The sequence below is a fragment of the Lithobates pipiens genome, unplaced genomic scaffold (genome assembly GCF_037356315.1).
Source record: "Lithobates pipiens isolate NorthernLeopardFrog02 unplaced genomic scaffold, aLitPip1_a1.2 Scaffold_23, whole genome shotgun sequence".
Classification (NCBI taxonomy): Eukaryota; Metazoa; Chordata; class Amphibia; order Anura; family Ranidae; genus Lithobates; species Lithobates pipiens.
This window is the reverse complement of record NW_027507785.1, coordinates 164668213-164679373: the sequence shown is the minus strand read 5'-3', so window position 1 is coordinate 164679373 and position 11161 is coordinate 164668213. Positions and strand designations below refer to the sequence as shown.

Below are 11161 nucleotides of genomic sequence, written 5' to 3'. Positions count from 1 at the left end.
TAATTTTAATGAGTGGCGACGAGTCTTGCTAAAATCCCTTTTGCGAAAAAGTTTTATCCCTATTGTGGGGTCACCGGTATGGTATTAGCATATTGAAATCATATAGCCCCCCCCCCCCTCTTCGCCAGACAAAATGTGCGTCTTTTTTTCCCCACAAATAGAGCTTTCTTTTTGGTGGTATTTGATCACCTTTTGCGTTTTAATTTTTTGCACTATAAACAAAAAAGCAACAATTTTGCGGGGAAATTATATGTATGTATGTATGTATGTATGTATGTATGTATGTATATATATATATATATATATATATATATATATTGTTGGAATCGAACAGGAATTAATGTTATACATATAAAGTTCTACACATCTGTTGTACAGCCGAACTCAGCCATATTGATATTTGCAGTCCCACATGTTTAAAGGATAGAGGAATGTGGCACCAAAACAGAATCGAAGGAGTTTATCTTCAGCCCACCTGGTGTGCACACAGCTTCAAAGACGTTTAGGACAACGACGGCACCGGTCTGTCTGTAAGGACAATAGGAATATAATGAGCGGGAGGGGCGTCCGAGATCGAACCACAAGATGGGAACCCAGTCGGAGCAGTTGCAATTCATGGGCAGACACTGCCCCCCAGAGGCCAATTATGGCAGGACTGTCCGAGGTGGTTAGCCTGGGGGAGGAGACGCCCCAGAGACGCTGATTGGTCCACAGGCAAAATAGGGTGGGCAATGGGGTGTGGTATGGCTGAGGTATGTTTATCAAAAAGGGTTTCAACAATGAGTTCGGTCTCTCACTTCCATCATGAGGCTTAGCTGCACAGATCTGATAAGTATTGCTTGTATTGTACTCTGATTGTGCTATGTATTCTTGTAACCTGTATTGATACCTAATGTAAGCTTTCTTATTTCCTTGGGAAATAAATGAGATTTGATTGATCTTAGACCGTGTATCGATTTCATAGCTAATTGTGGTAGTATTGTGATATTAACGATAGCATGTGCTTGGAGTATAGATAGACTAACTAAACTATAGGGACTAGACAAAATAATACATAACTGATAATAAGAGTGAATTGATCAGTTATATATATAGTATTATACATTATACACACACACACATATATATACATACACACACAGTGCCTTGCGAAAGTATTCGGCCCCCTTGAACTTTTCAACCTTTCGCCACATTTCAGGCTTCAAAGATATAAAATTTAAATTTTTTGTGAAGAATCGCCAACAAGTGGGACACAATTGTGAAGTGGAACGAAATCTATTGGATAATTTAAACTTTTTTAGCAAATAAAAAACTGAAAAGTGGTGCGTGCAAAATTATTCGGCCCCTTTACTTTCAGTGCAGCAAACTCACTCCAGAAGTTCAGCGAGCATCTCTGAATGATTTAATGTTGTCCTAAATGACTGATGGTGATAAATAGAATCCACCTGTGTGTAATCAAGTCTCTGTATAAATGCACCTGCTCTGTGATAGTCTCAGGGTTCTGTTGAAAGCGCAGAGAGCATCATGAAGACCAAGGAACACACCAGGCAGGTCCGTAATACTGTTGTGGAGAAGTTTAAAGCTGGATTTGGATACAAAAAGATTTCCCAAGCTTTAAACATCCCAAGGAGCACTGTGCAAGCGATCATTTTGAAATGGGAGTATCAGACCACTGCAAATCTTCCAAGACCTGGCTGTCCCTCTAAACTTTCAGCTCAGACAAGGAGAAGACTGATCAGAGATGCAGCCAAGAGGCCCATGATCACTCTGGATGAACTGCAGAGAACTACAGCTGAGATGGGAGAGTCTGTCCATAGAACAATCAGTCGTACACTGCATAAATCTGGCCTTTATGGAAGAGTGGCAAGAAGAAAGCCATTTCTCAAAGATATCCATAAAAAGTCTCGTCTAAAGTTTGCCACAAGCCACCTGGGAGACACACCAAACATGTGGAAGAAGGTGCTCTGGTCAGATGAAACCAAAATCGAACTTTTTGCCCACAATGCAAAACTATATGTTTGGCGTAAAAGCAACACAGCTCATCACCCTCAACACACCATCCCCACTGTCAAACATGGTGGTGGCAGCATCATGGTTTGGGCCTGCTTTTCTTCATTCTGGATGAAAACCTGTTGGAGTCTGCAAAAGACATGAGACTGGGACGGAGATTTATCTTCCAACAAGACAATGATCCCAAACATACAGCAAAACCTACAAAGGAATGGTTCACAAATAAACGTATCCAGGTGTTAGAATGGCCAAGTCAAAGTCTAGACCTGAATCCAATCGCGAATCTGTGGAAAGAGCTGAAAACTGCTGTTCACAAACGCTCTCCATCCAACCTCACTGAGCTCGAGCTGTTTTGCAAGGAAGAATGGGCAAGAATTTCAGTCTCTCGACGGATAGATTTCGTTCCACTTCACAATTGTGTCCCACTTGTTGGCAATTCTTCACAAAAAAATTAAAATGTTATATCTTTATGTTTGAAGCCTGAAATGTGGCAAAAGGTTGAAAAGTTCAAGGGGGCCGAAGGAGGCGAGGCTATATATATATATATATATATATATATATATATATATATATATATATATATATATATATATATATATATATACACACACACACACACACACACACATAATATATATATATATATATATATATATATATATATATATATATATACATATATATACATATACATACACATACACACACACACAAAGTAGGTGGAAAGCATACAAAAAAAAGAAAAGCGGGCAATAAACCCATAAAAGTCCATGTGTTTAACCAAGATGTGCACTTGAATAGGCAGCTCCACCAGAGTATTCTTTCTCATAAGCGCTCTGTTAAAATCAACAAGCCTATGTGGATTATGATGCATTTATGAGCTTACATATGCCATAGATCGCTGGAATGGCAGTAGGATCCATGGGTTCCCTACTGCTATCTCTACGATCTCTGCATACCAAGATTTCTTGGACCCTGCTGGATGCAGGCAGAATAGGAGGGAATGCACAAAATCAGTGAAAACTGATTCCATGGGAATAGCAAGGCATCTGTTGCACATGCTACCCTGTTTCCCCTAAAATAAGACCTAGTGTGATTGTCGACGATGGCTGCAATATAAGCCCTACCCCCCAAATAAGCCCTAGTTAAAGTCCTTCTATGTCTTATTCTCAGGGTAGGGCTTATTTTTGGGGAAAGAGGGTGGGGTTTATTTTGGGGGTAGGGCTTATATTGTAGCCATCACCGACACTCATGCTAGGTCTTATTTTAGGGGAAACAGGGTAGCGGATCCTTTGTTCTTGACACAAAGTTGTGAATCTTTTGTTGATCCTGGACGCAAACAAATCTATGTCTGGGATTCCTCATCCTTGACATATTGACAGGAATATATCGAGGTGAAGGAAGTGGGGACCATACTTTTGGTCTAAGCGGGCTACCGTCTGGTCTAACTAGGTAAATCATAATTATACATGGGGCCTTCAATCTGGCTAGAAAAGCAAGGTGTAGCAGCTAGATTGGAAATCAGAGCTACACACTGAAAAAGAAGATTTTCCACTTTGAAAGAAAACATTACTAGTGAGTGAGGAAATGGGCATATGGAAATATGCATCTTCATGCAAAAAGGGGAGATGATAATCAGCAATTGAATTTTAGATTTTTTGAGATCTAGAATGTCCATTTAGATTTAACCAAATCCCAATCTCTGCCCTTACATGGGGCCACAATGAACACTTTTTTGCGAAAAGATGAACCAATGCTAGAGAAAGATTTTTTTTTCTCTGGATCCTTTGAACTGAGAAAACGAGGAGACGGAAACTTCTTGGAACTCCAGTTTGTACGTTGGAGCTTTTGAGTAAGTTCCCCATTCATCTTAACATTCCTTCTGCAGATCCCTGAGAACGATGGAAGAATTCTCCCTATTGAGCAAGCAGGGACACCTCCTCATAAAGGCGGCTACAGCATCTTGTAGGCTTCCTCCCTCAAGACCTCTTTTGTCCCTGGGGTTAACCCTGAGGATTACCCTTTGAATCTGACGACGGCGGCGGCCGTCGTGACTGCCTGGAGGCTGATGTCCCTGGCACAAAAGGAGTTTTTGAAAAAAATAAATAAAAAATTCACTTAAAAGGCAAAAGGAGTATCTTTATTTTGCTAGAAATTCTTTGGATATATCCAAAATATCCCCAGATAGCGGTCTTACCGCAAAAGGGACGGCTAGCCAGGAGATTCTTGCATGACGCTTAGCACAATCTGTCATAGCAATTATTGCAAACATAAAGCTGCCTCCTGGGGTAAACACCTGTCAAAACTGGTTTCTCAACGATTAACAAATTACTGTCAGCGCAGGCTGAGACACTCAACCTGCCAGAGAAAAAAAAAGTATTTTTCAATAGGAATTCCAACCTTTTATACATTGGATCCCTAAGAATTTGAGTAATATCTCCTGCACAAGTCAAAACGTACTCACAAAGGATATAGTAGCGTTAATTGCTGGTATATCCCGCTTAGTGAATTTTATCTACCATAGGATAAAGCGTGAAAACATTTCAGAATAGAAAATAATGCTCATCTGGGTGATTCTCCAGATACAGAAACATTTTTTCCAACAAAAAATGGACAGGAAAAAGCATGCACAGCTTGAGGAGACATCAGTCTTACAGATTGTGAAAGCTGACTCTTCCGCAATTGACACGTCAGAAGTGCTGCTGGAGGAAAATGGAAACTGCTGCTCCGGACACATTGTGAGCTCTCTGGAGGAAGTGTGAGAAGGTATGTGCTCTATACAACCCCCAGTTGGGACACATAAGCATTACAACATTTACTAATTCAAAGGAGACATTCATAAGAAAATTAAAACATTTCTTAGAAAAACTCCACTTACCTTTCCCACTGCAGGGTTTTCTGTGGTAAAACCAACAGACCCAATCTTCACTCTTCAGGAGCCGGGGATCCACAAGGAAACCCACAATACTGGACCTGTAATAGCACCACTGCCAATAAAACTATGGCCTTACTACTAAAAGTACTGGATTCCGGGGTCCAGCTCTCTAAAGAGAAGCGTTTACAGGCAAGACCTTGTTTCGGACATGAGGCCCAGGTACCATTCAATTTGGCCTAAAAAGACATTTTGAATGGATTCAGCTGCATGGCTAGCCCCAGCAAAGATTGCTCCAGTGGAGCTCAGCACAGCATATCTTTACTCGTGACCAACACCTTAGGCACTGGCAAAAAACTGGATTTTTTGTACTTACAGTAAAATCCTTTTCTCTGTAATTCACCGACCGACAGCTCCTCTCTGTAACAAAATGGGTTGCTGGCCCTATCACTTGAGATTACAAGGCAAAGTTGTAATACAACACTTCAGCACTTTTAGTTCCGCCCAGGGGCAGTCCCTAGGCTACAACCACCACAGCCTGCCCTAGCAGACTCAGTACGTCAACAAGCAGTATAACAAAGAGAAAAAGGAGGGGTGGGTGCTGTGTCAGTCAGTGAATTACAGAGAAAAGGATTTTACGGCGAGTACAAAAAAATCCTATTGTCCCTTATATTCACCGACCGACAACTCCTCTCTTAACAAAATGGGACGTCCCCAAGCAGTGCCAAACGAGGGGTGGGAAAAACAGCATAAAAACTTTATCCACCCTGGCAATTGGTAACTAGTGAAACTAAACCCACAAGAAAAAACAGCAGTGCGTGGAAAACCACCACGAAATAACAGGGTATCCTCAACAGGAGTGATCCAAGACCGCATTGAACTGCGTAAGTAATGCAACAGTGCATTAACATAACAGTACTGCATTTTTATCGAAAAACTAGGAAAAAATAAAGATAGCATATTTAATTGCAACTATACAGCCGCCTGCAAAACTTTGCGGCCAAAACAGGCTTCCGCCGATGCATTGACGTCTACCTTGTAAAACTTGGTAAACGTATGGACAGACGACCAGGTCGCCGCCTTACACACCTGAGCGAACGACGCTTGGTGTCGAAAGGCCAAAGACGTTCCGATTGCCCTTGTAGAGTGGACCGTGACCAGAAAGGGGGGGCACCTGCCCCTTCAAGACGTAGGCTACAATCTGTCTGATCCGCCTGGAAATGGTGGCCGACGAGACTGCCATTCCCTTCTTTGGACCAGCCACCGAAACAAACAGCGAGTCTGACTTCCGAAAGGGAGCCGTGACAGCCAAATACACCTTCAGGGCCCTAACCATGTCCAAAGCGTGCAGGGCTACCTCTTTAGGGTGCTTTGGCTTAGGACACAGCAATGGTAATACAATGTCCTCATTGATATGAAAAGCCGAGACCACCTTCGGTAGAAAGGACAGTTGCAGACGCAACACCACCTTATCCCTGTGGATAACCAGATAGGGCGACTTACAGGTCAAGGCCGCCAATTCCGAAACCCACCTGGCCGAGGTGATGGCCACTAGAAAGACCACTTTCTGGGAAAGAGTCAAAGGGGGAATCTCCCTGATATTCTCAAACGGCGGTTTTTGAAGCGCCGACAACACCAGGTTCAAATCCCATGGGGGTAACGGTGGACCCCCTGAACGAAGGTACTCACTAAGGCTTGCGATGCCAGGGGTAATTGGAAAAAGACAGCCAAGGCTGAGATTTGCCCTTTGATGGTGCTTAATGCCAATCTCTGGTCCACTCCCTGCTGGAGAAACAGCAGGATCCTGGATATGGAAAAAGGATCGTGGATGCCATCCCTTCTCCTCACACATGGAGATGTAGGCCTTCCAGGTACGATGGTATATCTTCTGAGAAGAAGATTTCTGTCCCCTCAACATAGCTGGAATCACCAAGTCCAAAAGACCCCGGTTCCTCAACACCTGGCTCTCAATAGCCATGCTATTAAAGCCAGCGGTGGTAAAGCAGGATGGAAAATTGGACCTTGAGATAGGAGGTCCTCTCGCAACGGGAGTCGCCAGGGTGCATCTGCCAGACGCACCAGGTCTGCATACCAAAGACGCTGAGGCCAATCTGGGGCAACCAGTATTACTGGGATCTCCTCGGCTTCCACTCTGCGAAGTAGACGTGGCAACAGTTTCAGTGGAGGAAAAACGTAAATCAGCTGGTACTGATCTCACTGAGCCACCAGCGCATCTGATGCGTCTGCCCATGGATCTCTCGTCCTGGACACGAATCTTGGCACCTTCCGATTGAGACGGGAGGCCAGTAGATCCACATCTGATATTCCCCACTTCAGGCACAGCAGCTTGAATGTCTCTGGATGCAATGCCCATTCTCCTGGGTCCAGCATCTGTCGACTCGGATAGTCCGCCTGCCAGTTCTCCACCCCCGGAATGTAAATGGTTGACAGGGCCGGTACGTGTTGCTCTGCCCACCGAAGTATGTGAGCAACCTCCCGAGCAGCGGCTGAGCTTCTTGTTCCCCCTTGGTGATTTCGTATGCCACAGCCGTGGCGTTGTCCGACTGTATTCTGATCGGACACCCTTGAAAACTCACCGACCAAGTGTGGAGACACAGCCTGATCATTCAATTCAAGCAGATTGATCGGCAACTCTGATTCTTTCGTCGACCAGAGGCCCTGAGCCGACTGAACCCCCATCACTCCACCGCAGCCGGATAGACTGGTGTCCGTAGTGATCACCGTCAATTTCAGAGGAAGAAACTATTTTCCGGACTGAATCACCGGGGACCTCAACCACCAGATCAGAGAGTCCCTGACTGGCTGGCTCACCTGGATCTGTCGATCTAGGGACAAATGAGATTTGTCCCATTTTAACAAGATTTCCTTCTGCAGCACTCTGGTGTGGAACTGGGCATAGGGTACTGCCTCAAATGAGGCTACCATGAGTCCCAGTACTCGCATGCAAAACTGGAGCGACGACCACCAGCAGTTTGACCACGGATCTGAGAGTCTGCAACTTGTCTGAAGGGAGAAACACTCTCGCTTCCCTGGAGTCCAACAGCAAACCTAGGTACTCCAGATGCTGGGTAGGTACAATCACCGACTTCTTTAGGTTCAACAGCCACCCAAATTCTTGCAGGGTCTGCATGGTGATCGCCACATCCTCCTCTAATTCTGAGGCGGAAGATGCTCTCAGGAGGAGATCGTATAGGTAGCCCACGATCCCACATTGTCTCCAAGATCAGACGTACCCCTTCCTTCTTTGGAACCTAAACAGATTTGAGTAGAATCCCTGGAAGCTTTCCGATTCCAGAACTGGAACAATTACCCCACGATTCTGCAAATCCCTTACCGCCCCCAACAGGGCCTCCCGGCGAACCGGGGATACGAGCATGCTGGAGGGGAAGAATCTGTTTGGCGGCCAAGAGAGAAACCATCTTGTAGCCTGTGGAAACCAGATCGCAGACCCATTGGTCAGATAACCAGGAGGCTGCAAACTCCCGAAGGAGACCCCCCCACCCGAGACATGGATGGGGGCAAACCTTCATGCGGTAGCACTTTTATTCGCAGGCTTGAGGTTCCAGGGACGTTTGACTGTCCGTGGGCGTCCTGTTGGGCTGGGGACGTTTTGTCGAAGCTCCGGGCGGACGAAAAAGCCACTTGTGAGTGGAAAAAGAGGGCCCTTGCCTATGGCGTGGCTCCTTAGCTTTCCTGGCCTGTGGGAGTAGTGTACTCTTACCACCAGTGGCCTTTTTAATAATGTCATCCAACAAGGCTCCAAAGAGCCGGTCACCAAAGAAAGGAAGGTTTGTTAGGGCTTTTTTGGATGCCTGGTCAGCAGACCAGCATTTTAGCCATTGGTGATTGGGGCGCAGGGGCTGCTTTTTAGCACCTTCTTCCCACACACCGCCTCTATCTTGGCAACGAATGAATTGAGGACCGCTGTCAGGGTGTCCATAGGGACAGCGCAGTCCGCAGGTGACCCGGTTGCAATTGCTTGGATTTCGGGGGAAGAAACACCAGTTTCTGAAGCATTGCTGACCCGTCTGCCACCCGAAGGGGACTTAGGACAGTGAAAGTCCCACCCTCCTTACTGCCGCTGACTGAGGGGTTCTAACCCACCACCCTGAGGAGCTCTGCACTGTTTTACAGCAGTGCCTGTAGATCCCCATCACTCCCAGATGCAGAGGGACCAAAGCTGTGTCTGTGCCAGTCCGTCAGCACGATGGGTGAACGATCGCTGAGCGATCTGACACACGTGTGCAGATTACACAGAAGGCCTCCCAGCATCTGTGATGACAAAACAGGAAGCTGAGGGCACAGGAGCTGCTGCTAGAGCACAAAACCTGTGGTCAGGCTTCAAGAAAATGGCCGCCAGTGTTCTGAATAGGGAATCACCGGTAAAAATGGCCGCCTTTAGCATGCTGTCCTTTGCCCACACTGAAAATGGCCGCCAGCCAGCGCCATGAGAAGCAGAAAGAAAACATGTGGCAGACACAGCGCTGCACCAACACAGGGGCAAACCTCACAGGCACCCTCCGGGATTAAAGCACACAGGACCCAGGCGCCTAAGCACAGCCAGAACTCAGGTGAGAGCCCAGGGCACACACACCGCTCAGTACATGTACAGCCCCCCCCCCATGAGGGGGGGGGGGGAAGGAGGGGAGTTAGGGACAAGGGAGAGGAGAGGGGGTGAGGGGGGCCCCCAAATTGACCTCCCAGGGAATGCCCAGCTGCTCAACCCTGCCGAGACAGGGAAAGCTGTACTTACCAGTCCTGAAGAGCTGGGAGACATTCCATTGTAGCCAACTCCTGATCAGTACAGGGAAGTCTACTGGCCTGGCATACTGTGAGGCAGACATCAGTAGCCCGGTCATATGTATGCCCCAGAGCATAAAAGCTCACCGACCACCTCTGGAGCCGAGGTATGTCGTGGCCTGCCGAGCCGTAGCTGCGACCTACACATGCTTGATGGCCGGACTGGGGAGACTACAAGGATAAGTGAACCAACCTGTCACCCAGCCGGCTGTTGATAGAAGATCACAGGATCATTCATCTTGCGCAAAAAAAAGCCAAGCTTCTGCATCAAAAAAACACGGACCTATGGGCCCGCAGGGTTCCTAGGTGTATCTCCTTCACTAGGCAAAATAAAACTGAGGCTGCTAGGGCAGGCTGTGGGGATTGTAGCCTAGGGACCGCCCCCTGGGCAGAACTAAAAGTTCTGAAGTGTAGTATTACAACTTTGCCTAGTAATCTCCAGTGATAGGGCTAATAACTATGGATGCACCGAAATTTCAGCCGAAAATGCCCTTTTCGGCAAATTGCCAAAAGAAAAAAAATGACCGATAATGGAGCCGAAAATGGGGCGGTGGCTGGGTGGCGGCTCTCCTCTTCCCTTGACAGGCTGGCCGCATTGGGAGGGGGGGGGGGGGGGGACACGCTGGCTGCCTGCAATGGGGACACTGGTGAGGCTGCATTGATCTCCTGTACCATGACCCCAGTGTCTGACCATGTCCCCAGTCTCTGACCATCTCCTGTACCATGTTCCCAGTCTCTGACCATGTCCCCAGTCTCTGACCATCTCCTGTACCATGTTACCAGTCTCTGACCATGTCCCCAGTCTCTGACCATCTCCTGTACCATGTCCCCAGTCTCTGACCATCTCCTGTATAAAAATATTTTTTTAACAATATGTTGTTTTCGGTATCGGTTTTCGGCCTAGTGTATTTTTCATTTTCGGTATCGGCACCAAAAAACCCATTCGGTGCACCCCTACTAACAACCCATTTTGTTACAGAGAGCTGTGTTGGTCGGTAAATATAAGAGAAAATAATATTAATTTAGTCGACTAAAATGTTTTAGTCAACTAAATTAACACTGGTCATCTGCCTGTCATAAACACGCACTGTACACTTACAAATACAGAAAGCATGCCAAAATTCTAATGAAAATAAAAGGTCTCTTGAATTTAGATCACATTTGCTACCCCACATGTCAGCTTTAAGAATGACACCAATGAAAGCACTTCAATGGCCTTAACGGCATTGTTTTTAGATACCATGCAAACAGGCAAGGTGGGTTATCACAGAAGCCAGTTAAATTCAAGTCTCCAGCAAAAAAAGGGAAATCAAACTAGGTATGCAGAGGAGGCATTCTACAGCTAATAAAAAGGTAACAGACTCAGTGTTGACTTTTGTAAGAATAAAGTTGCCCGTCTTAAATTTTAAACATATGCTCTGCAAACAGAGAATCTGCGTGAGCTTACCAGCTAGTCTG

General features: G+C 46.1%; 1 protein-coding gene across 4 annotated transcripts in view; it reads right to left on the bottom strand.

Moving 5' to 3' along the window:
• Positions 1–11161, bottom strand: part of CENPM (centromere protein M) — a 167677-nt gene that overhangs the window by 38878 nt on the left and 117638 nt on the right. The gene's annotated exons all lie outside the window — the stretch shown is intronic.